We start from the raw sequence: 27,817 nt of genomic DNA, 5'->3' as shown, positions 1-27,817 counted from the left end.
TACAGTCCATGTTGTACTTTACAAGTGTGATGTGTCACACACAGTAAACTGTTATGACAAACAACTGAAAAAAACACGCCTATGACTCAATCACAAACATCTATTCTTGCTCGAGTGTGAGCCATTGCCAGGGACTCTCCTCCTCGTGGAGACTGCCTCCCCTTCACACTTCTGTTGTGCCTTAAATTTCGGTGTTCATCATTCGCACTCAGACAAACAGTGAAAGTGAGCACATAGCATAGAGCAAGGGGTTTGAGTCCCTGAGCCTGACCGAATCTCTAGCCCTCACTCCGAGACAGGTATGTCATTGTATTTACTGACCATACTCATAGGACTCTCAATTTCCCATAGTACCAATTCATAACCAAGAAATGTCTTCACGAGGAAACCAGAGGCAAATCTGTTCTATGCTCTGGGAGTGAAAGCTCTTATAGACAGTGTACTTGAGAACAGGACCACTTGAAAGGAGTCCACTTTAAGGTTTGGGGTAGCAACAAGAATTTTCACATAATGGACTAACTGGTGTAACACAACCAGCCTGTGTGCATACTTGTCGTTGTTCAGTCTTAATAGTCAATCAACCATCGTCATGGCAACCCAGGAAATTAAATTAATAGAGAAACCAAAAGGACCTGTCATATTTGCCATTAAATAAAAGAGATGAGTAATTTCTTAGGAATTTTAAAAATTATTTCCCTCAACTCTGTAGTACACTGTTGAAGAGAAATTGTCTCTGAGAGACTAGTAATGATTACCAAGCGAATGGCTCTGGGATGTAGCTCATGGGCAGAATACCACTGGAGTACCTATGAAGCACCAGGTTTGCTCCTCAGTACACACACACACACACACACACACACACACATACACACACGCTCACTCACATACAGATACACATACAGACACAGACTCACTCACATACAGACACACACACTCACAGACAGACACACACACACACATACACATACACTCATACACTCACAGACAGACAGACAGACACACACACACGTATACATACACTCACACACTCACTTACATACAGACACACATACACACACTCACTCACATACAGATACTCACACACTCACATACACACACATACTCACACATACACTCACATAAAGACACTCACATACACACACATACTCACACACTCACAGACAGACACATACATACACAACTAGTTTTTCCTTTTCTCCACATCAGCCTTAGAATGATTCAAATAATAATACAGCTCTTAACTATAAATTAAAAACATTAAGTTCCCAGAAACATGTCATTTGATATTTGTCTGAAATCAAAAATACAAGAGAATATATGAGAGGAATTTCAATTTTGACCAGATATGTGCAAGTCCTTGTCTCTTATAAAATGAAACAAAAACAAAAACTTTGAGACACGGGAAGGCTTGTCTCTAACAGGGAAAATTGCTTTAAGATAGAATGTTAGCTTATGGTTTATTTGCTTGGGATTGCTTTATAAGGCAAATATGAAAGTAATATCTAGTTGCTCAAAATTCAGCTTTGCATAGATTGTGTGCATATATGAGTGTATATGTGACAGTATATGTGAAAGACAGAGAGAGGGAGAAGGAAAGAGAATGTGTGTGTGTGTGTGTGTGTGTGTGTGTGTGTACTTACAAGTGTGTGAGCACTGCTGCTTACACCGGACTGTAAGCCCAGAGCCTCTTACTATGCTGCTGAGCCCCCGCAACTGAATTGATCACCTGAGTTAGCAGTATTCTGGGTAGTGGTAGTGAGCCACAGCTCCCAGGAAATCCCAATCACAAAAAAGAAATAAGCCCGCAGTCCCAGGGTCCTCTGCTGCTAAGCTATGGTCTTCATATAAGTGGCTTAAAAATGTTCGTTTACCTTCAGGGTATTTTTAGCTAACAGTGGATTCGTTGGTATACAACTCCATCATAAATGAAGTAAAACTTAAAAGCTTGGTGAATCTAAAGAATAATTTAAGCTTGGATTCCGAAAGCCTTTATATTTCTCATACACCCTGAATATTAAGCCACAGATCTAATGAGGAAAACCGAGAAGGGTGACGAGATTTGGCAATGGTCACAAGGCAGGTCACAAGGCAGGTCACAAGGCGTGCTCCATGAACAGAGGCACGTGCCAGGGCCATGGGCCTCATCTTAACGTAGTTCACTTCACTTCTCTTATTCATCTGTTAACTAGTTGAGCTGACCCTTTCAATGGATGTGTATGCCTCATTGGATGGTTTCCTGTCTTCCCCCTATGCAGCCTCTGATTAAGATTCAACTATCCGCGTATCCTTCTCTCTTTGACAATGCCAAGGACATGGTACAGGAAAGGCTCTGCCTGCCGACCCAGCAAGACTTCCCTGCCCAATCCTCTCACGGTGCTACTTCTTCCTCGTTAACCCACCAGAGAAATTTTACATTGACTTATAAGCTTCCCTGGTTGATAACAGCATTTCCCACCAGAATACAGGCTTTATGACAAGGGGGCCATGTTCAATTGTACCCATGGTGATAGTCGCAGCGCCGATCACCATCCCCGGGCATGTATTAACACTGAATCAAAAAAATTCCCAGTGCAAATAACAAAAGTCAAATTATCAATAAAGTAATTAATCAACACATTATATTTTCTTGTGTTCCTTCCTGTCTTGAGATGCTATTATAGAAATCCATCACATTAGATGGCCTGTCAAATGGAGAAGGTTTCCTTTCTATTACACTAATTTACGTTGATTCATTTTATGAGAAGAATTCCAAGAAAATGATGAGACTGCCTGTTCTGTCTTTATTTAAGATGACAGAGTGTCTGACTATATGGCGGTGTTGTAGAAATGAGGATGTTAGAGAATGTGGCTGCAAAAGAGGATGGCGCTCTGGTAAGGTCTTTGGGTTAGAGCCAGAAGGACCAGGTACTACAGGTAGGCTGGCTTTAGCCAGCAGCTTGATCATGAGGAAGCTGTTCTCTTCTCCGGAGCCCTGATTGCTCATCTGAGGGTTGTGAGGGATGCTCAAGTCTTCTGCCTTTAGCAAGGGGCAATGTGTCAAAAGCATGGTCATCCATTGCCGTCTCCTGTCAACCTATAGTTCTCCTACAAGGAAGTTTTTCTTTTTAGAACTAAAAGCTTTTCCTTCTTCATGGCTACATTTTTTTCTTGTCTTTCTTAAGCTGTTACTTGTAATGAAATATACCAAGAAAAATGTCAGTCTTGTAGGGTGCAGCCTTATCCAATCCCCCGACACTCACTTTCCCTGATCAGGAAGGAGAAGACTGCCAGTGCCCTATTTCTAGAAATAAATCCGAACGGCAGCTTTTACAAAATAAAGGCCTCCAAGTCAGGGGTCATTTACCAGTTTTGGATACAATTAATCGACTGTACTGAGCCTTGGGGCTTTAACTTAGCAAATATTTATTTAGCTGGCTTACTCCCATAGAATGAATGGTCACGTTCTCAAAGGGCAGCATTCAAGAAAAAAAAATAATTGGAAATATAAAAGACACGATGAGTATGCAGTGCAAATGCCTGAAATGCTCCAAGGAGTAGTGACAAACACAGGCATCATGGTGCCAATTGTAGGTATTATGGCTCCCAGCAGCCTTTTAGTGACAAATCCCAGGTGATTAGGATCGCAAGTGTTCACTCCCTCTTTCTCTTGCATAGTTCCACACCTGACTGTTCATGTGGTGATTCAATGATTACTTACTTAAAATCAAAAACAAAAACAAAAACAAAAACCCTGCTGCCTACCCTGCAGGCAGGAAAGGCCTTAAACCCACTGTCAGTAAGTAGATATCAACAGCAAATGGCAAGAGTTTGTTAGAGATATTCTAATCCAGAGCATTGAGTGGATTGAAAAGGCAATGTTTACATGAGAAGACCTGTTGCCTGCTCCGGTTCAGGAGCTGCATTCACCCCATCAGAGGCCCATTCCTCCAAGCCAATGTATTCACCCCATCAGAGGCCCATTCCTCCAAGTCAATGTATTCACCCCATCAGAGGCCCATTCCTCCAAGCCAATGTATTCATACCATCAGAGTCCCATTCCTCCAAGCCAATGTATTCATACCATCAGAGTCCCATTCCTCCAAGCCAATGTATTCACACCATCAGAGTCCCATTCCTCCAAGCCAGTGTATTCACACCACCAGAGGCCCATTCCTCCAAGTCAGTGTATTCACACCATCAGAGGCCCATTCCTCCAAGTCAGTGTATTCACACCATCAGAGGCCCATTCCTCCAAGCCAATGTATTCACACCATCAGAGGCCCATTCCTCCAAGTCAGTGTATTCACACCATCAGAGGCCCATTCCTCCAAGTCAGTGTATTCACACCATCAGAGGCCCATTCCTCCAAGTCAGTGTATTCACACCATCAGAGGCCCATTCCTCCAAGCCAATGTATTCACACCATCAGAGGCCCATTCCTCCAAGCCAATGTATTCACCCCATCAGAGGCCCATTCCTCCAAGTCAGTGTATTCACACCATCAGAGGCCCATTCCTCCCAAGTCAGTGTATTCACACCATCAGAGGCCCATTCCTCCAAGCCAAATGAAGCTCAAAACAAGAGTTTAAGATCTTATATATATGGTGAATTGAGTTTTTTTTAAAATAAGAGTGCCAAAACCATTCAACAGGAGAAAGGACAGTATCTCCATTAAATGATGCTGGGGAAACCAGATATCTACTTGAAACAGATGTGACTGGCCTTTTCTTTATGACTATAGGTAAAAACTAACCAAAAAAGAAACATGGATTATTGAACTGAAAATAAAAATCCTTCTGAAAGAATACAGGGTTATCAGGGCACATTCCCCTAATGCCAGCCCTGGAAAAGTTAAGGTTGGAATTTATGCCAGCCTGGGTAACCTGGCAAGACTCTTTCTCAACATCCCCCCTCCCAAAAAGAAAAAACAAACAACAACAACAAAAACTAAAAGAAACCACAGGGTAAAGCTTGATAACACTATGATTTCTTATTTTCACCCAGAGATTCTGGCAAGAGAGAGAGAGAGAGGAAGAAGAAGGAGAAGGAGGAGGACGAGGAGGACGAGGAGGACGAGGAGGAGGAGGAGGAGGAGGAGGGAAGGAGGGAGGGAGGAAAGGAAAGAAAAGAAAAGAAAGGAAAAAAGGAAAGAAAAGAAAAGAAAATTAATGCATTGAATCTTATCAAAATTAACAATTCTTGCACACCAAAGGGCAATATCTAAAAAATAAAGTCAGTCTGTAGAATGGGAAAATATGCAGAAGTTGCATTTGTGACAAGGGATTAATATCCAGTGTACAAGAAGATCTCTCACAACTCAAGAAGCCAAACATTCCAATTCGAAAGCAAGCATGAGACTTGAGTAGACATATCCCCACACAGGAATAGCCTGGAAACCGTGAAATGATATTTACTATCACAGGTCATTAGCAGAATACAAATCAAAACCATGCGGAGAGACATTCCATGCACATTAGACCATAATTATGAAAAATACAAACAAATAACAAATGGAATGGGCTACAATGCGTTGGCAAGGATGTAGAGAGGCTCACAGGATGTACCTTGTTAACAGAGACCCAAAATGGCACTCCCACTCTGCAAAACACTTTGGCAATGCCCCCCAAAACTTACACATAGAATTACTCTATGATCTCACCATTCTACTTGACGGTGTGCACAGTAAAAAGTGAAGATAAAGACTCAGCAGACACTGGAGTCCATAGTGAATTACCAGAAGGTAGAAACAACCCCAAGTCTCCAAACAAGGGTAAGATAAACATAATAGAACAGCCACATATTTTGGTCTACTGTCACAACATTCTCTAACATGGATGAAGCTCAAAGATACTATGCTAAGGGAAATAAGCCAGACACCAAAAGGATAAATGTGAGATCATCTACTTCTATAATAATCTTATGGAAAAAATATAAAAACAGAAAGTAGCGCCGAGGTTATGGGAGCTGGAAGGAGGAAAGAAAGTAGAGTCGATGCTTGATGGGGTAGAGAGGAGTTAATATCTAACGGTGTGTTTGGGATGGTAAGAAGCTCTGCCGGTGGACGAGGTAATAACAAGTGTGCAAAACTGTGAACAGACTTAGTGCCTCTGAGTTTCCTATGTGCAATAGTTAAGATGATAACTTTAATGAAGAAAAGGAGGTCTTGGTGTGATAGGCAATTGGTGTCTGCCATCCTTTACAGATACCGGGCGTGCTCCGTTTACTTACAGATCTTCACACGCAGGAAGAACCTATGGGAGAGGGCTAGCGCCTGGCTTTCCCTCTGCCTGCTGCAGCCCTGGCCCAAGGCTCACCAATCTAAGCGTCTCGGCAGCCACTTCTCTTTTTTCCCCCATTTCAAATATTTCTTGGAATGGCAAATGTGGATAGCTAGCTCCGGCAGGCAGCCCTGCAGAAATACCACCTCAGCCTGCAGCCTCTGTCCAGCTCTGCCAGCCGAGAGCAAAGTGGAAACATAATTAGCATTCTAAGTTGGGGGTGGGGCGTTGGGAAGACACAAATCCTTCCCGGTTGGAGCGGAACGCAACACAGGCAGAGGGAGGAAAGGCTAGATCTCCTTTAAAAAACAAGCAAGAGTTCCTTTAAAAACAGTCGAGAGCCCCTCTGCCCTGAATGGGAAGAATCTACAAAGGATGCAGGCTCAACCAGAACAGCTGCAAAAATCCCTAGAAAGGCTCACAGGGACAGGCACCGTGGTCTTAGTCTTCCACCCAGGGGTTGGGGGTGGCTCGGGGAGGGGGACAGCTTTCATTTTTCGTGTCAGAACAATCGACAGAGCTGCTATTGCAGAGGCACGTTCCAGATGTCCACTCACAATAGGATAATTCTCGACATCTGGAATTGTGACCACAAGAGACCCGCCAGCTTCACAAAAAGCCATCTAGAGGAAGCCTTGTATGGGTGACAAGAGTGTCGCAGACCATGCTGCATCCTTCACTTGCCTGGCTATTCCCAGTGCTCCTTTCCTAACAAGCAAGAACAGTCTTTGTTTAGCCTTCTCATTCTCCCTCCATTGTGTATGAGGGGGATCTGGGAGTGGAGGGGGGAGGGGCAAGGGGAGAGGGAGTGGGGAATGGGAGGGAGAAAGAGGATTGCTGTCAGAGGCATTAAAGAAGAAGCAGGACCTGCTACCAAACAAATCAACACAAGGAAGGAAGAGTCAAGAACAAAATATTCATTCCTTCTAGATTTTTCCATCTGACCCAGCCTCCATTGCCACATATACTTTTAAAAGCATTATGACACAGGTCTGCTCATCTTTAGTGTGTGAGTGTGTATGTATCTGAGTGTGTGTGCAGCCGAGCGTGTGTGTGTGTGTGTGTGTGTGTGTGTGTGTGTGTGTATCTGAGTGTGTGTGTAGCCAAGTGTGTGTGTATCTGAGTGTGTATATGTCTTGAGTGTGTATGTGTGTGAGTATGAGTGTGTGAGTGTATGAGTGTGTGTGAATGTGTGCATGAGTGTGTCTGTGTGTAAGAGTGTCTGCATGTGTGTATGCGTGTGAGTATGAATGCTTGTATGAATGTATGAGTGTGTGTGTAAGAGTGTCAGTATGTGTGTATGTGTGCGTGTATGAGTGTGTATGAGAGTGTCCATCCATGTGTGTGTGTGTGTGTGTGTGTGTATTTGTGTGTGTACACATGCCTATGAGTGTATGCATGTGCGTGTATGGTGTGGTATATGAACTTGTATGTCTATGTGCCTAAGTGTGAACGTGCACCAAGCAGAGGCTGATTTCAGTTGCCCTGTTCTATCTCTCACTGCCTAATTCCTTTGAGACATCATCGCCCCCTAAATCTGGAGCTAAGCTGGGAGTCAGCAAATGTCATCTCCTGTCCCCACCCCTCACAGTATAGGTTCGCACGAAGCCGTACCTGATTTTGTTTCTCTATTGTTGTTTTGACACGGGTGCCAGGATCTAAACTCAGACCCTCAAACTCACACAGAAAACGTTCCCACCACAGGACTACCTCTGAGTCTGTCCACCTTACTTCTTGAGGCAGGTTCACTGACCCTGGAGCTCATCACTGGCTGGACTTCCTGGCCAGCCCCAGGGAGCCTCCTGTTTCTTCCTCCTCAGCACTGAATCGGAGACAAGCATCGCTAGGCTCAGTGGCTTTTATCTGTGGGCGCCAGGAATTCAAACCCAGGTTCCCATGACTGCATAGCAAGCACTTGACTGAAAATGATCCATTACTCAGTCCCAGATTGTTGGTCGTTAATACACCAGTAGCCTGGACAAGAAGACGATGCCAGTTTTATCTCAATCATATTAAAATCACCAAGGGATGTATTCATGGAACTTAAGGAAGAAGTTCTACTTTTTTCAAACATTTATTTACTCATTGTGGGGGGAAGTGGGTGGGTAGGTGTGTGTCATGGACTCAGATGAGTCAGAAGGGAATGTACGGGTTCGATTCTCTCCCCCTACCCTGCAGGTATAACAGATGAACCCAGATGGTCAGATTTGGGGGCAAGCTCTTGTACCCACTGAGCCGTTTTGCCAGCTTTCAAGGCAATTCAAATGTTCACTTGGGAAAATAACTTTAAAAGCATATTGATAAATTTTTTGTCACATTGAAATTAAGAAGATAGTAGCCTCTGAGGGAACTGTCGGGTTAAGCCATAAGTTCGTTTTACCCTTTGAGCCATCTCACCTGCCCTCACGCTGAATCTTAAGTGTCAACGGGACAGTTTTGAGAGATGCAGACTTTCAGTGGTGATTATTAGCTTGTGGGCTCTCTGCCTTCGGGAACAAGTAAATGTCATTATCGTGGGAATGAAGAAGCCAGAACAGGTTCCTGATAGACAGAGGAAACGTGGTCTTGTACTTTCTTCCCCGCCTTGTGAGTATTCACTTGCCCTCGTACCTGCTTATGATACAGCACGAAGTCCCTCAGCAGATAACAGCGCTATGCTTCTGAGCTTCCTGGCCTATAGAACCATGAGGCAAATACATTTTTATTGTTTATAAACTAACTTAGGATGTCTTGTCACAGTCAGTGGCAGAAACAGACTAAGACCAAAAAGAAATATGGCTATCATCCAAATGGACAGCATATATCTTTCCCTCCTTCATCAACATCATAATCCCAACATGGCCCCTGTGTTTCCTCTGGCTGCTAGGGGACCCACGCCAGCCTGTTGTCCCACACATCCTTTCTCTAGCTCTCGTGCACACACTGACCTTGGTGGAGTCATTCGCTAGCAAGTATCCCTGAGCCGAGACCAGAACTTCTCTGGCATTCTGCTGGCATTTGGAGCGCTGTGACTAGGAAGTGACAGATCAGACAGTTCCAGGGTAGAAGGTAGAGGGGTCATGGTAGAAGAGCGGGAGCTCCAGAAAGGGGTCTCGAAGTTCCAAATGGAAATTTCTAGAAACTTCATCATGTGGTGAAGAATCTATCCCAGAGGAAATGACCAATGACGGAGAAGAACTCGAGTGACGCAAGACATTTTAGTAGGTAAGTTTGTCTCAACTCCAAGGTGACAGGATACTGGAAGCTGTCTCCAACATGGGAGCCTGGGAAAACTTCACGGTTTATGGGTTGTCACTGAAGGTCAGTCCTAGTACCTAGCCAGAGGTGCGGACATACCTGTCATAATTCTCACTGGCCACCTTGACCACATTCTCCAAGGCACAGTGAGGTCTGAGGACATCAACCTGGGTTCACCAAGTGTAGTAGAGTTGATTCCAGACAAATGCACAGCAGACTCCAACATGAGCCTCCTGACTGTCAAATATGGAGAGGTCTCTTAGCTTGTATATAAATCTGCTTCCTCATCTGGCCTAATAAATATGAAAATGATGGTTTAAAGTGTCTGGCATGGTGCTTAGATCAAAGAAGCAACGCAGAGATGGCTATGGTAAACAGTAGTGTTGGTTCTGAGATGTCTAAAAATGAAAGGATCCAAAAACAGGTAAGGTAGTTCCTTCCTTTAACGTCTCTAATCCATAGATTAGAAAGATGGCTCAGCAGTTCAGAACACCTACTGCTCTTGCAAAGGGCTCAAGTTCCGTTCCTGGCACATACATTGGACAACTCATAACTACCCATATCTCCATGTGCAGGACATCTGATGCTGCTTCCAGACTCTGTGGACACACACGCTGACATAAGACACACAAATAAAAATAATACAAATCTTCAAAGTCTGTAAGTCCAGAGAGAGAAAGAATAGGGTGGCTCTATGACTATCATACAAAATAAGACTATGAAAAGATCTCAGTTTCCATGCAACTTTAAAGGAATTCTCACTAAATACAGCCCTGGTGATTGGGAATAGGTCCTGCATCAGGTAGGAAAGGAGCACTCCAGAAAGGCTTCCTGGCAGGGGGCGGTTCAAGAGGTGTAGAGATAGGCTGTGGGCCCAGATGTTCAGGCAGAAAGAGGCAGAAGCCAAGATCGCAGGCAGGAAAAGAAGAAACTACTGAGAAACTGCAGTTGTGAGCGGAGACTGAGAAGAGGTGAGAAGAGCTCAGAAGACTCTGGACTCTCTGAGGAAGCCCTTGACACCAAGCTAAAGAGTTTGCACTTAATTCAGTGGTCAATGGGGAGCCATTGGTGGCTGTCTGTACAGCTGTGCCAGACTAAATTAAGCATAAACAGTACTTAATAGCTGGAATGGGAAGGGCCAGAAATAGCTCCTGACTCAGGAACAGGCTGAGCACAAGGTAATGAGAAAGAGAACTCTGATCAAAGCAGAGATGTTAATTAACTTTCTAATTATTGAGAAAGGCCATTAGAAGCCCAGTTCGTCAGAGACAACTGCAGAAGGACTAGAAATCAGAGCATTCATCTCAACCTTGGATAGGGTCAACCGAAGTAGACACTGCTTATTTCAGAGGAGACAGGAAAGGTTTAATGTACTTAAACACGGTAACTCAGCAGGCAAGTGTGTGTGCTCTCTCCAAGGTCACACAGCCCAGGCTCCAAATGCCCACATGTGTATGACATGATACAGGGACTCATACACTTTGACATGATACAGTGTCTCTCCAAAGAGTATTTTCACAGCTAATATTGGGTCTTTAATTTTGTTCCTTTTTCCAGAGAGCAGGTGGGTCGTTTGGTCAGTGACTAGTGGGGACAATTAGACAGCAACTTCCGGATATCATTGGTGCATATCACTGGTCACTTGTATATGACAGTATACAAAGTGTGATCATGGATGTTGAAGTGGAACAATACTGTGTTGGCAATATACATTACTCTGCAGTTAACAAACCATACACACACCACCTGTCTCATTAGAGATACAGTTTACATTCCCTGCAAGCAGTTTAAAAAACCAAGTCCTAGAAAGCCTCAAAGGTGCGCTCAGGCATGCTCACCAATATGAAGAAACACTAGAACACTCACTTGTAACTCACTAGGTTTTTTTTTTTTTCTGTGCAAGAATATATTATTGGGATTTAAGAATTATACCCTAACTTCCGGCGGCGGCGGCGGCGGCAGTGCAGCAGTGGCTGGTCCAGCTGAAGGGCCATCAGCAGTGGAACCAAGGCGACACAGGGTCCAGTTAGGCCCTGCACCCACGACCACTGACCTTCGCTGACCAGCTGGGTGGCAAGCAGCTGCAGTTGTGCGGCGCCTTTCCTGCACGGAAGCCACTTCAGAACTCGGCCTCCCACCAGTCAGGAGAGGTGCATCCATCTTGGTTTCGGACTCCAGGGATCGGACAGACTGAGGACACAAACATAATCTGAGGCCAACACCGCGGTGGTCTGAGCCCGACGGGCGTTGGCCTGCACCCAGGCCCTGGGCTGGTCAGGGGGGCCATCGGGGTGCCAACCCAGCCAGGAGGTTTTTTGCCCAGGCCTGCGCGCGCGCCGCGATTTTGCCTGCAAGACGACAGAGAGCTCTGGCGGGCAGACCTGTAACGGGCATAGCCTGAGGCTAACAAAGCGGGGGTCTAGGCCCCAAAAGGCACAGGACTGACCCCAGGAACTGGGCGGCTTGGTGGGCCATCTGTGAGTCAACCCGCCCAGGAGGTTGTTAGCACAGCAGACTCTCCCCGCGCTTTCAGGGAGCACGGGCGCGCACACCCACCATCCTAGTCACCTGGCGGACCCAATTAACAGTCATAGCCCTAGGGGAACTTTGCTCGGACCTTGGCCTCCCAGGCTTTTGCCTGGACTCAGGGCCTGGGCGGCCAGGCTAACCTTGTGTGCACCAGCCCGGTTGGCGGATCGGCTGCCCAGCGGAGTGAGCAGAACACAGGGGAGGTCACAGCAGCATACACCGTCGGCTCTCCCCAGGGGTGCACACGGGCTCCATCTGGTCCACAGACACAATCTGGGGCAAGGCCTCAGGCAGAAGCCCTCAGCTCTACTCTCTCCGCTTCCGGATCCAGATCAGCCTGGGCGGCAGCACCACATCTCCAAGTCCTGCAAGAGGCTAGCTGGGCTTCCGGGCGGCCATCTGGGAGAAGTCAGTGTGCTCCAGTGAATCCAGTGGGCCCCAGCGGGAGCCTTCGGGTGCCTGCTTTGGGATCTGAACAGCCTGGGCAGCAGCACCCTGTCTACAAGCAGTGCAGGAGGTAAGCTATGCACCAGAGGCCAACTGGGAAGGGGCAGCTTGCACTGGTGAGTCCAGCACTGACAAGACAAACTAACACCAGTTAGAACTAGATGGCAAAAGGCAAACGCAGGAATGTCACTAACAGAAATCAAGGCAATATGGCAACATCTGAACCCAATTCTCCTCTACCAACATGTCCTGGATACCCCATCACACCAGTAAAACAAGATTTGGATTTAAAATCACTGGTCATGATGCTGGTACAGGAACACATGAAGGACATACTTAAAGAAATTCAGGAGAAAATGGATCAAAAGTTAGAAGCCCTTGCAAGGAAAACACAAAAATCATTGAAAGAAATCCAGGAGAATACAAAAGCCAACAAGGAGGAAATGCAAAAAACACTTAAAGAAATACAGGAGAACTTTGGTCACAGGCTGAGGTCATGAAAGAGGAAACACAAAAATCTCTTAAAGAAATACAGGAGAACTTTGGTCAACAGGCTGAGGTCATGAAAGAGGAAACACAAAAATCTCTTAAAGAATTACAGGAAAGCACAAACAAGCAAGTGAAGGAGCTAAGCAAAACCATCCAGGATCTAAAATCAGAAGTAGAAACAATTAAGAAAACTCAAAGGGAGACAACTTTGGAGATAGAAAGCCTTGGGAAGAAATCAGGGGACAGAGATGCAAATATCAACAACAGAATACAAGAGATAGAAGAAAGAATCTCAGATGCTGAAGATTCCATAGAAACCATGGACTCAACAGTTAAAGAAAATGCAAAATGCAAAAAGCTTGTAACCCAAAATATCCAGGAAATCCAGGACACAATGAGAAGACCAAACCTAAGGATTATAGGCATAGATGAGAGTGAAGATTTACAACTTAAAGGGCCAGCAAATATCTTCAATAAAATTATGGAAGAAAACTTCCCTAACCTAAAGAGAGAGATGCCCATGAATATACAAGAAGCCTACAGAATTCCAAACAGACTGGACCAGAACAGAAATACTTCCCGTCACATAATAATCAAAACACCAAATGTTCTAAACAAAGAAAGAATACTAAAGGCAGTAAAAAGGCCAAGTAACATATAAAGGAAGACCTATCAGAATCACAGCAGACTTTTCACCTGAGACTATGAAGGCTAGAAGGTCCTGGGCAGATCTCATGCAGACTCTAAGAGAACACAAATGCCAACCAAAACTACTATATCCAGCAAAACTCTCAATCACCATAGATGGAGAAACTAAGATATTTCATGACAAAACCAAGTTTACCCAATATCTATCCACAAACCCAGCCCTAAAAAGGATAATAGGAGGACAACACCAATACAAGGAGGGAAACTTCACCCTGGAAAAAGCAAGATAGTAACCTTTCATCAAACCCAAAAGAAGTTAAGCATTCAAATTTAAAAAATAACGTCAAAAATGATAGGAAGTAACAATCACTATTCCTTAATATCTCTTAACATCAATGGACTTAATGCCCCAATAAAAAGACACAGACTAACTGAATGGATACGTAAACAGGACCCTACATTTTGCTGCTTACAGGAAACACACCTCAGGGTCAAAGACAAACACTACCTTGGAGTAAAAGGCTGGAAGACAATTTTACAAGCAAATGGTCTCAGGAAACAAGCTGGAGTAGCCATTTTAATATCAGATAAAATTGACTTTCAACCCAAAGTCATCAAAAGAGACTCTGAGGGACACTTCTTGCTGGTCAAAGGAAAAATACAAAAAGAAGAACTGTCAATCCTGAACATCTATGCCCCAAATGCAAGGGCACCCTCTTTCGTAAAAGAAACTTTATTAAAACTAAAAGCACACATTGCACCTAACACAATAATTGTGGGTGACTTCAACACTGCACTTTCCTCAATGGACCGATCAGGAAAACAGAAACTAAACAGGGACACAATGAAACTAATTGAAGCTTTGAACCAATTAGATTTAACAGATATATATAGAACATTCTATCTTAAAACAAAAGAATATACCTTTTTCTCAGCACCTCATGGTACCTTCTCCAAAATCGACCATATAATTGGTCACAAGACAGACCTCAACAAATATAAGAAGATAGAACTAATCCCATGCCTCCTATCTGATCACTATGGAGTAAAAGTGGTCTTCAATAGCAACAGAAACAACAGAAAACCCACATACACGTGGAAACTGAACAATACTCTACTCAATGATACCTTGGTCAAGGAAGAAATAAAGAAAGAAATTAAAGACTTTTTAGAACACAATGAAAATGAAAACACAACATACCCAAATCTATGGGACACAATGAAAGCAGTGCTAAGAGGAAAACTCATAACCCTGAGTGCCTCCAAAAAGAAAATGGAGAGAGCATACATTACCAGCTTAATGACACATTTGAAAACCCTAGAACAAAAAGAAGCTATTTCGCCCAGGACAAGTAGAAGGCAGGAAATCATCAAACTCAGGGCCGAAATCAATCAAGTAGAAACAAAGAGAACCATACAAAAAATCAACAAAACCAGGAGCTGGTTCTTTGAGAAAATCAACAAGATAGATAAACCCTTAGCCAGACTGACCAAAGGGCACAGAGAAAGTATCCAAATTAACAAACTTAGAAATGAAAAGGGAGATATAACAACGGAAACTGAGGAAATCCAAAAAAATCATCAGATCCTACTACAAGAGCCTGTACTCAACACAACTGGAGAATCTGGAGGAAATGGACAATTTCCTTGACAGATACCAAATACCAAAATTAAATCAGGACCAACTAGACCATCTAAACAGTCCCATAATGCCTAAAGAAATAGAAGGAGTCATAGAAAGTCTTCCAACCAAAAAAAGCACAGGACCAGATGGCTTCAGTGCAGAATTCTACCAGACCTTCAAAGAAGAGTTAACACCAATACTCTTCAAACGATTCCACAAAATAGAAACAGAAGGAACACTACCCAATTCCTTCTACGAAGCCACAATTACGCTGATACCAAAGCCACACAAAGATCCAACAAAGAAAGAGAACTTCAGACCAATTTCCCTTATGAACATCGATGCAAAAATACTCAATAAAATTCTTGCCAACCAAATCCAAGAACACATCAAAACGATCATCCACCATGATCAAGTAGGCTTTATCCCGGGAATGCAGGGTTGGTTCAATATACGGAAATCCATCAATACAATCCACTACATAAACAAACTCAAAGAACAAAACCACATGGTCATTTCATTGGATGCTGAAAAAGCATTTGACAAAATTCAGCATCCTTTCATGCTTAAAGTCTTGGAGAGAACAGGAATTCAAGGCCCATACCTAAACATAGTAAAAGCAATATACAGCAAACCGGTAGCCAGCCTCAAACTAAATGGAGAGAAACTTGAAGCAATCCCACTGAAATCAGGGACCAGACAAGGCTGCCCCTTTCTCCTTATCTTTTCAATATTGTACTTGAGGTACTAGCTCGGGCAATTCGGCAACATAAGGAGGTCAAAGGGATACAAATTGGAAAGGAAGAAGTCAAACTATCATTATTTGCAGACGACATGATCGTCTACCTAAGTGACCCAAAGAACTCCACTAGAGAGCTCCTACAGCTGATAAACAACTTCAGCAAAGTGGCAGGTTATAAAGTCAACTCAAGCAAATCAGTGGCCTTCCTATACTCAAAGGATAAGCAGGCTGAGAAAGAAATTAGGGAAATGACCCCCTTCACAATAGCCACAAACAGTATAAAGTATCTTGGGGTGACTCTTACCAAACATGTGAAAGATCTGTATGACAAGAACTTCAAGACTCTGAAGAACGAAATGGAAGAAGACCTCAAAAAATGGGAAAACCTCCCATGCTCATGGATCGGTAGAATCAATATAGTTAAAATGGCCATTTTGCCTAAAGCACTATACATATTCAATGCAATACCCATCAAAATCCCAACTCAATTCTTCACAGAGTTAGAAAGAGCAATTATCAAATTCATCTGGAACAACAAAAAACCCAGGATAGCTAAAACTATTCTCAGCAACAAAAGAAAATCTGGGGGAATCAGTATCCCTGACCTCAAGCAATACTACAGAGCAATAGTGTTAAAAACTGCATGGTATTGGTACAGTGACAGGCAGGAGGATCAATGGAACAGGATTGAAGATCCAGAAATGAACCCACACACCTATGGCCACTTGATCCTCGACAAAGAGGCTGAAAACATCCAATGGAAAAAAGATAGCCTTTTCAACAAATAGTGCTGGTTCAACTGGAGGTCAGCATGCAGAAGAATGCGAATTGATCCATCCTTGTCTCCTTGTACTAAGCTCAAATCCAAATGGATCAAGGACCTCCACATAAAGCCAGACACTCTGAAGCTAATAGAAAAGAAACTGGGGAAGACCCTTGAGGACATCGGTACAGGGAGAAAGTTTCTGAACAGAACACCAATAGCGTATGCTCTAAGAGCAAGAATTGACAAATGGGACCTCATAAAATTACAAAGTTTCTGTAAGGCAAAGGACACCATCAAGAGGACAAATCGGCAACCAACAAATTGGGAAAAGATATTCACCAATCCTACATCAGATAGAGGGCTAATATCCAATATATATAAAGAACTCAAGAAGTTAGACTCCAGAAAACCAAACAACCCTATTAAAAAATGGGGTACAGAGTTAAACAAAGAATTCTCACCTGAAGAACTTCGAATGGCAGAGAAGCATCTTAAAAAATGCTCAACTTCATTAGTCATTTGGGAAATGCAAATCAAAACAACCCTAAGATTTCATCTTACACCAGTCAGAATGGCTAAGATTAAAAATTCAGGAGACAGCAGGTGTTGGAGAGGGTGTGGAGAAAGAGGAACACTCCTCTACTGCTGGTGGGGTTGCAAATTGGCACAACCACTCTGGAAAGCAGTCTGGCGGTTCCTCTGAAAACTGGGCACCTCACTTCCAGAAGATCCTGCTATACCACTCCTGGGCATATACCCAGAAGACTCCCCACCATGTAATAAGGATACATGTTCTACTATGTTCATAGCAGCCCTATTTATAATTGCCAAATGCTGGAAAGAACCCAGGTATCCCTCAACAGAAGAGTGGATGCAAAAAATGTGGTATATCTACACAATGGAGTACTATTCAGCCATTAGAAACAATGAATTCATGAAATTCTTAGGCAAATGGATGGAGCTAGAGAATATCATACTAAGTGAGGTAACCCAGACTCAAAAGGTGAATCATGGTATGCACTCACTAATAAGTGGATATTAACCTAGAAAACTGGAATACCCAAAACATAATCCACACATCAAATGAGGTACAAGAAGAAAGGAGGAGTGGCCCCTGGTTCTGGAAAGACTCAGTGAAGCAGTATTTGGCAAAACCAGAACGGGGAAGTGGGAAGGGGTGGGTGGGAGGACAGGGGAAGAGAAGGGGGCTTAAGGGACTTTCGGGGAGTGGGGGGGGCTAGAAAAGGGAAATCATTTGAAATGTAAATAAATTATATCGAAAAAAAAAAGAATTATACCCTAAGGCAGTGGTCTCAATCGTCCTAATGCTGTGATCCTTTAATACAGTTCTTCATGTAGTATAGTAACACTCTGCCCAACCATAAAACTATTTTTGTTGCCACTTCACAACTGTAACTTTTCTACTGCTATGAACTGTAATGTAAATATCTGATATTTACAACCCTGTAAAAAGGTTGTTCAAACTCCCAAGGGGGTCACAACCCAGAGGTTGAGAACCCCTGCCCTAAGATCTAGTATAAAGACTCTGTCCTCCTGACTATAACCTTGCTGGTGAGAGAACGTAAAGAAGGCTATAGCTAAAGGGAAAACAGTCAATACACCCCAGATTTTCATGGCCATGATGAGAGTTTAAGGGAGAAAATCCCCCTAGGGTCTCTTCTTGCAGATGTGTAGATTCACCTACAAATCTGTCACAACAGAAACACAAGTTCCCAAAGCTTAGGCAACCCAGCAGGTGATTTCCCTAATCCCAACTATAAAATTCTAGCCCCATGCTGTTGGTAAGCAAGACTCCTTCCCTCTTTGTGGCCGGCCATCTGTATGTAATTACACCTCCAGGTAGCTCAGAAAGTGCACCCTCCCTCCGCTCACACCCCAGCCACAGAAAAGAGCAAGGAACTAACAAAGGGGATGTGTGATCTTTGTCCTGGGAGCCACATTTCCAGATAAAATACTATGGCTATGGAGAAGGGGATGCTGAATACTGAAAAATAATTAGTGTGAGGTTCGTGCAGGAGGTCTTAGGGGAGGAGTAGTAAGGAGGCAATGGATCTGGACCAGTGAAGGGGGAAAGAGTCGTGATAAGCAGGGCGATTTATGTGACTCTGAGTCAGGAGGTATATATCCAGGGCTAGTTTAAATAAGGAAATAAGGTTGTCAGGAATGGCAGCTGGAATAAAAGAATAACATAAGGGGTTTTCACTGGAACCTTACATATGATTTTGTAGACTTTGCAAGTCAAGCTGAGTGGCTTAGTTAGAGCTAAGATTCTGTGTCTAGGAACAGTGTGTGGATCAGCCCAGGGTAGATGGGCTGGGCTAATGGTGGGAGCCAGTGGTGTACTAGGAGGATTCTTTCAAGGGTCCGGTACCTAGCGGGCAAAAGCTCTGCTTAAGAAAGAAGCCCTGGCCTGAAATAAAGGTGATGTGAGAGGCGTTTTGTGGGAGAAAAAAAGAAAAAAAGAGTCGGAGCTCTATTGATCTGCCTGGGTAAAGGTTGCTTGGGAGGGGGTCCTCCCCCCAGGAACCCATTTATCCTGCCTGTGCAGGAAGCACGTGATACCAGAACTGCATCCAACAATAAACAAAAGTCAAACACAAGCTGTAGGCGTGCAGGAGCCTGGTGCACAGGAGATCAGTATTTGTTGAATGAATGGCTAAATGCATAAATAAGCAAGATGCGGGTTGCAGTGCAGAGGTAGGACTGAACCAAAGAGAGACAATTAAAGTCTAGCAAAATCGGGTTGAAGAGACAGCTCAGTGGGCAGGAGCAGCCGCAGCTTCTGCAGAGGGCCTGAGCTCGGTTCCCAATATTTCCATTAGGCAGCTCACAATGGCCGTTAATTCCAGTTCCAGGAGATCTGACAATGTCTGGGCTCCACAGGCACCTGCACACATGTGCTGTACTCAGACACACATGCAGGCGTTTACACATATGCATCAAATTAAAATAAATAAATCTTAAATTTGAAATATCTGGTAGAAAGCCAGTTGACATATTTACAGAGAGGAAATTTATATATTTTTTTCCATGCCAACTGTCACAGCAAAGCTGTGACTTGTGGTACTAAAGAGTAAGTTGACACACTAAAATATTCCCTATGCCAAACTGATACATGTGCGTATGTGTAAAATGGGGTGTGGGAACTTGGGGGTACATGCAGAAAATGCAGACACCAGGTAAGCCCGATTGTACACATTCAAATCTCTGTGTTCTTTGTCTTAACTGCCCACACTTCCTGAGCAGGATATGTGTGTGGGTTGCTCTCCTGTGGCCATTATTTTCAGCTCTCTCTTAAATATTTCAATTCCCATTCTATGAATGAATCAAAGGGAGGTTGCCTTGGCAACCGTTCACCTTTCTCTAATCAAGCCTCCTGAACAGCCTCAAGTGGCTTCTGGAGATAAAAGCCCTCAGCACGTGCAGAGTCAAAACCTCTCACACTGCACAGAGGCTGACAGGCTCAGGGAGAGGGGCCGCCGGCAGCAGGAGAGGGGGACACCACTCCCTGCCTTTCACTCCCCTAGCCACAGCCATTCATGCTAGCAAATGAACACGGGATGCAATTCTGCGAAGGACAAAGGATATTAAGAGGCTCTTTGTCAATGAGCGTGTGAGCCTTCTCTTCCCCAGATAACTGTGGCATTGCCCAAGGAGGAGGCAGGTTTACCAAATCCTTCCTGTGCCTGTTACCCTGGAAAGTATCACAAGGAGGAGGCAGGTTTACCAAATCCTTCCTGTGCCTGTTACCCTGGGAAGTATCATGGAGGAGGCAGAAGGCTGTTTTTACAAGATGGTCTGCTCTCATCCAGATCCTTACAGGACGTACTCTGGATGTACACCACACACACACACACACACACACACACACACACCAGGTTCTGAGAGGGGAAGGAGGAAAAGTCCGTAGGGGCTTTTAACTGAAAGCATAGTCAGAAGCCAGTTTTGAGATCTGAGTTGCTTGTCTTAGTAGGGAAAGAAATTATCTGGATAATTGAAAACAAGAAGGACATTCCTGGGGCTGGAGAGATGATGGCTCAACAGTTAAGAGCACTGGCCACTCTGGCAGAGAACATAGTTCAAATCCCTGCACCCACAGGGCAGCTCACAACCATCTTTAATTCCAGTTCCAGGGAGACCCAGTACCCTCTTCTGGACTCTGTGCATGCAAATGGTGCACAGATATACGTGAAGACAAAACACACACACACACACACACATACACATTAATATAGATATATTTATATCTATATAAATATATATATTCTGTTTTAAATTTTTCAAAAAAGAGGAAGAAGAGTATCTCTGGATCCCTACAGACATGATGGTTTGGAAGTGAGACAAAAAAAAAAAAAAAAACCAGCAAAAACAGGGACCTTGCAGGTGTAAATTTCCTGTATTTTTTCTTGCTTGCCTATGACTTAGATTCCTATCTTTAGGATTCTGATAAATTTCTCCAGGATGCTGCTTCCTATAATTCAAAGCCTTGATTGGAAAGGATTGTGGGAAAGGCACCAAATGCTCCTGTTCTGAACGCACTCTTGTATACTGCAGACAGAGGTTAAGGTAAAGGCACAAGCTATTTCACTCTCAGAACCGGAGCCTGGCCGCCCTCAACAATGGCAGCAGGTCCTTCAATTGCGGCGTATAAAAGAGCTTAATTTTCAGGTTAGCTCTGACTGTGAATGAAAAGATGAATTGGGTGCAGGAGAGGGGTGTGTCAGGGACATCTTGAGATGTACTTGTATGAGATTTCTTTTTCCACAAGTATTTTCGCAGGTAAGTCTTACCCTGGAAAGTTTTAGGAGCTGTTAGAGACTCGTGGGGAAAAAATTAATAATTTCAACATTAAACAGAATAATATATTGTGGGACCGTGAAAGGCAGTCTGTGGCCTGGCTGAGTGAGGCTTACTCTGGAGACCCAGTAGACAATTCTATAAGGGATGGAACCGTGAGCCACCATCCCAGATATTTTAGGCTCCTGACACCAACTCCATACTCCTGAATCCTCAACTTCATAATCCTGTGGCCATCAGTCACATAGAGCCAGGCCCCTAGTGTTCTGGCTAGACTCCACCCCCACAGTCACCTGGCTATAGCCAGGTTTTCCCTGCCCCCCAGTTACCTGGCCCCACATTCTAGGCAAGGACCTCCTCCCCACTGGCCCAGCAGCCCCGCTCTGCAGGTACACTGGAGTTCACCATCCCTATATGGGTACGTGAGCCCCGCTCATTTTCCCTACAATATATGAATTTAGACCAACTCCCAGCCAGATGTATGAAGCTTATAAACTGGTTTGGACTCGTGAAACCTTTGGTGGGATAGTAAAATAATTTTTCCCTAACTTACAATATAAATTTTCCCTAACTCCTTCATGAGTGGAGATTTACCTTTTTTAAAGGTTAAATTAATGAACTATTCATTTGTTTGAAAGTCAGAGAATGACTTAGTGTTAGGTTGTTGAAAGTTGCATACACAGACATACACACATATAATACCCAAGACAATTATTTACTACAGAAAAAATGGTTCAGAAGGACAGTACTGCCACACCTTTGTGACATCAGGGGGCTGATCCCAGCATAGCCCTTGGAATGGCAGATATTCAAATTCCCTATAAAAACGGTATAGCATATGCATACAGCCTATTCAAATCTTCAAAACTCATTTCTAAGTTATGGGTACAACTCATACAATGTAAAGGGTTGGTGTGCTGTATCACTCAGAGAGCAGAGAGGAGGAACCACACAGTCTACACACATTCAAATACACATGTAAGGTTTTCCTAGATACTTTGTATCCACAGGGGGCTCAATCTATGGATACATAATCCCTGCAGAGGGAGAACTTTGATGTAAATCAAAGTTTACAGTATGACCTACTTGTATAAAGCGCCTATGTATCCATTTAATGTACACAATGGCCAGTGTATAAATCAAAATTACAATATAACCACACTACAAGGGTAGACGGTCTAAAGGAGTATGGGAAGGGGTCATATGATGTGTATATGTGTATGTCATAGAAATGAAGAAAAGGAAAGTTCACCTCCATTTTATAGACTAAGGAATCATGATAAATCACTAACGATATAAGGACACAAAGCGCCAACCTCAATGGAGAAGGTATCCCCACCAGAATGGCCTATGGCTATGCCTGTGGTGCCTTTTCTTGACTGATGATAAAGTGCGGGAGGGCCCAGTTCGCTATGGATGGTACGACCCTTGGTCTGGTGGCTCTGGGTCCTCCAGTAAAGCAGGCTGAGGGAGTTAGGAGGATTGTCAGTGTTCCTCCGTGACCTCTGCTTCAGTTTCTCCTTCCAGGTTCCTAACCTAACTTCTGCCAGTGATGGACTGTTACCAGGAAATATCAGATGAACCATACCCTTTCCTTCCTTAGTTGCTTTTGGCTCTGGTGTTCTAGCACTACAATAGAAACCCTAAAACAGGGCCCTTAAGGGAAGTGGGAAGTGATATTTTTCCTAGTGAGTCTCAGAATATAACGTGTGTGTGTGTGTGTGTGTGTGTGTGTGTGTGTGTGTCTCACACACATGAGTATATAGGTGTGCAAATGGAGGCCAAAGGACACCAGTGTTTTAATCATATCGCACTGTGATATTTTGATGCAAGCTCTCTCTCTAAACTGGAAGCTTGTCTCATCCTGACTGGCCAGCAAGTTCTCGATCCACATGGCTCCACCCCTCAACGCTCAGGTTACGCACTCACCAGCCAGCTGTGCTGGGGATTCAAACAAGGTCCTTGTGTTTGTAGAGGAAGCACTCTTTCACACCGAGTCATCTTCTTGCTTCCAGTGCGACTTTGTAGATTCTGTGTATACCTTTAAGAGAAGAAAAACTGAGTTCAAAGGTCACCCATGGGTGAACCATGGAGATGTGAACACTCCAAAATGAGATATACCCAATCCTCCATCTGTAGCACTTCATAGCAGACCCTGAGGCACGGCAGAGTCAGACCCTGCTCCTCTGACATGGGATTGTGACCCAGGAAGTCACAAGGTACCTGTTTAGAACAAGATGCTGAGGAAAGAGCGGGTGGGAGGGAGTCCAGGAAGAGAGTGCTTGACCCAGAGCTGCTTCCCACAGAAAAGGAGTCCAAGCTTGGCAGGTGCACCCACCTTAGATCACATGCCAGCTTCTAAGCCAGACACTGTGACAGGACCTAAATAGATCTCTATTCTCATATGACATCTTTTCCAGTTATGCAAGATCAAGTGTCCCATACTGGGAACAGACGAGGAAGTTACAAATAGGGCCAATGCTCAGAGAAAGCCTGGACATCAAGTCTTCCTGATGCTCAGGCATTACAAACGCAGCCCAAACACTGGGCTCTGAGAATCTGTGACTTCCTTTCTAAGACATGATGACTGTTTGGTCCCTCAGTCATCACAGAGAAGGAGGAGGGGGAAGGGGAAGATGAAGGGAGAGGAGGAAGAGGTGACCGCTAATTCATAAGATGATTCTTGTAGATCATCTGTCCTAGACCACAAAGGGACCCATGGCCATCTGTCCCCATTGCCTGACAAATCCCACTGACCAGCTAGTTACCTAGGACAAAGGTCATCTATGAGCTTCAGACAAAAAAGTCCTTCAAAAAGTCCTGGTCCTTATACATCAGTGATGTCATCATATGGTCATCTAAACTCTTCAAAAGTAATACTAGCAGAAAAAAAAACGAGACAGTATGATTCCCCTGGGTACAAACTCAACAGAATCCATGACGTCAGAGTACAGTAGAGACAGCTCACCATTCACATTCACTGTGATATCACTCTTTGTGATGGCTAAGTTATGAAACCAGCCTAGGCGCTCATCAACACACTGAGGAATAAAAACACTGCACACACACACTGGAGTGTATGCAGCCACAACGAAAAACAAAACCATGCTATTTGCAGGAAAACGAGAGAAACTGAAAATGACCATGTTAATTAAAATGAGCCAGACTCAAAAACAACAACAACAAAAAAAAACAACCCTCCATTTTTTTTCTTCCATGCAGAGTCGACATTTGACTCAGGCATGAAAGCAAAAGGCTCTTCAGGAGGAGACAAGGTATCCCACAAGGGAACAGGACAAGAAGAAAGGGCAGCAGAGGAACAGGGGGACTGTGTGACACAGGTGGAGTATCCAAATGGGAGATAGGGAAAGTCGTTGGATGAGTATCCAAATGGGAGATAGGGAAAGTCGCTCCTGTACAATATTCCATTCAGATTAGATCTAGGGAAGGAAGGGTGGAGGAGAGATGGGATCACCTGGCAGTTGTGGCCCAGCGACTGAGCAGTGACCTGTAGCCGATCCGTGATCATCTGAAGAGTAGACTCACCAGCTTTTCCCCTATTGGTTGTAGAAGATTTACTTGACTAAATGGAACTGAAAATTCTCTCTTCTGATTCGGTCCTAAACAGAATCTCATTCTAAATGTCAGGAGCTTTTTTTTTTTTTTTTTAAATCTCTCCACTTGTCTGCTGGCTTGTCTGTTTCTAACTGGGGACTGAAACTGTTGGGAATATCTGTTTGACTCGGTCCAGGGGATATTTTGGTGTTCAGAGTTCGCTTTCCGAAAATACAGGGAACCAATTCTGGTTCTAACTAGTCCAAAAAGTGGTTTGTTTTATTTTGAAAGTGCATACATTTGGTTCTTGGTTTCTAAGTTTGGTTTGCTTTTTGCATTTTTTTTTAATGTAACTTGGGAGTTGAGTGCCTGGTTCATCTCATTTGGGATTTTGGCACTTAGTTCAGATTCGGTCTTGGCTCTGGACTCCCGTGAGCTGGCTCTAACATTGCAGCTTCCTTGGCTTGCCTTTGCAGGCGCTGGCACTGGGAAACAGGACAGGTGCTGTGTTCTTAAACCAGGGGTGCATAGCCAAGGAGAAGCCCGATCCATAATGGCATACAAAGTGCTGGCACTAGAAGGCCCCTCTGAGGCTAGGTACCCCAGTGTTCCTCTTTAGAGAGACTAGGGACATAGAGCAAGGAGAGATCTGAGCCAAGATGGCTCCCTTAAACAATTGGGAATCAAAGCACTGACTCCTCCACACCTCACTGGACTGCTCAGAAGTAACCCTTCAAAGTCACACCTAGACTCTAAAATTGTCAATCCGGGGAGCAAAGCAAAATGTTGAAAGGCTGTTCCTCCTGAACCTCTCTGTATTCCCTGAGCCCTGCAGGGCTTGGAGTGGGAGGGAGAGATACTCAAAGCTCTGCACAGTGATTCAGAGACGCAGTGGGTGTACAGAAAAGCCAGCAGGTATTTAAAAGACCCAAGGCACTCACGTAGGAACAAGCCTATAAATTCTACCCCATCGCTGTTGCCAAGGCGATGCAGGTGGGCCTGGAGCTGGCTCTCTGGCAGGAAACTCCCACCTCCTCACACACACACACACACACACATTGTTCATGCCACACAGGGCTTCCCAGCCGAATGACCAGATATCCACTCCTTTTCCTGGATAATGTGGCCCATTTATCCAAATGTCAGCCGGACCGACATGCTCTGGGGGGCTGCAAAGAGCTCAAAATGCTATCCCCCCCCCTCCAGAGCCCAGAGATGCGCCTCAGCAGGGAGGAGTCTCGTGTGGGTAGAAACTCAAGAGATGTCCACAATTCAATCCAGCAACTGCAATGCAGTTCCTATGGAGTCTTTATCGCCGATTCAGCCCTTCCTGGTTCATCAAACAAATACAGGGCTGAGAATGTTCCCTCTGCAGCCTATGATCCAGTCATAAAAATGTGAAAAGCACGTGAACTGAATCCGTGTGTTTAATCACATGACAGTGTGGCCACATTCACAAAGGGGAGAAAAAAATAGCTGGGCTCTGGCTGCAAGAGGCCCCTCCCTTCCACCTGTCTGACCTCAGCAGGAGAGTGTGGGAAAAGAAGGGTTAAAGCCACATTTTGACTCTGTTTCTTTCCCTAACCCCCACAGAGGAGTCTGTAATGTATTTCAAATCCCCTCCCTGACCTGGAAGTACACCGAGACACCTTTTGATCCCGAATGCAGCTGCTGTGATTAATGACAGCAGTTTGGCCATATGGCACCCGCCGGCCGGCCTCAACAGGCAATGTCAGGCCCATCATCCATAGACTATCCGGCCCACCCTTCCTTCCTCTGACAGTCGGACTTGGCTGCACTCAGAGCGATCTTCCTGTCCCGTTGCCATTCGTGGTGGAGGATGGATCTAGCGGTGTAACCATTGAAAGCCAGGGGCTAGTCCCTCTAAGGTAACCTAGCCCAATCAAGCAATTAAAACGGAGATGAACTGTCCCAAATGTTAAAGGCTGCGGTGATGGCGCTGAATTAATTATTGCCTGCAGCAGCTAATGGAGGCTGAGAGTCAAGTGTGTGGTTTGGTCTAGATGCAATCTCGATGTGTGCTGTAATGCAACGGGTAGAGGAATGTGAATGGGACAGAAAGAGCTCCAGCCTCACAAAGAGCAGCAAGTCCCGGACAGACCTGAAGAAAACAGCACCCACCTTCAGTCCCCCCCACCCTTACTAGAAGAGAGCTGTGTCCCTGGGTGTCTCGGTCTCATCCTCTTCCTTACTCCTGTAGAAAGCTCTGCAGCAATGTTTTGCTCTTCTGCCTGAGCTCTGAGGAAGGAGGTTAAGAGTCTGCATGCCCTGACCATGGTGGGTCTGGGTAGCTCTGTTGGAACTCTCAGCCACATGAAGAAATGGGACGAGGGACAAGGAATGTGGCCCAGTGGTAGACTGCTTTCTTAGCATGTGCAAGATGCTAAGAAGACTCCCCCCCCCTCCAGCATTACAAAAGCAAAAAGCAACAATCAATAGGGAATAAAGTAGATTCGCAGACCTAAGAAGCGATGACCAGGTCTTCAAAGCTTGCATGAGTGCTGTATGTTTCTTTTGGTATTTTCAGGGAATGACATATAAACAGTCCCAGGAAAATGCCTTTTGACAGGAGAGCAGTTTACATACATGATTAGTATATGCAAATGAAAGAAACCACATTAACATTACATCAGAAGCTTTCCTTCTTAGACCGAACTTGGGGTTTGAGTTCATTCAGGCCCAGC

Source organism: Apodemus sylvaticus, chromosome 18, assembly GCF_947179515.1.
Source record: "Apodemus sylvaticus chromosome 18, mApoSyl1.1, whole genome shotgun sequence".
In the NCBI taxonomy this organism is placed as follows: Eukaryota; Metazoa; Chordata; class Mammalia; order Rodentia; family Muridae; genus Apodemus; species Apodemus sylvaticus.
The sequence above is the reverse complement of the archived record's forward strand: the minus strand, read 5'-3'. Positions refer to the sequence as shown.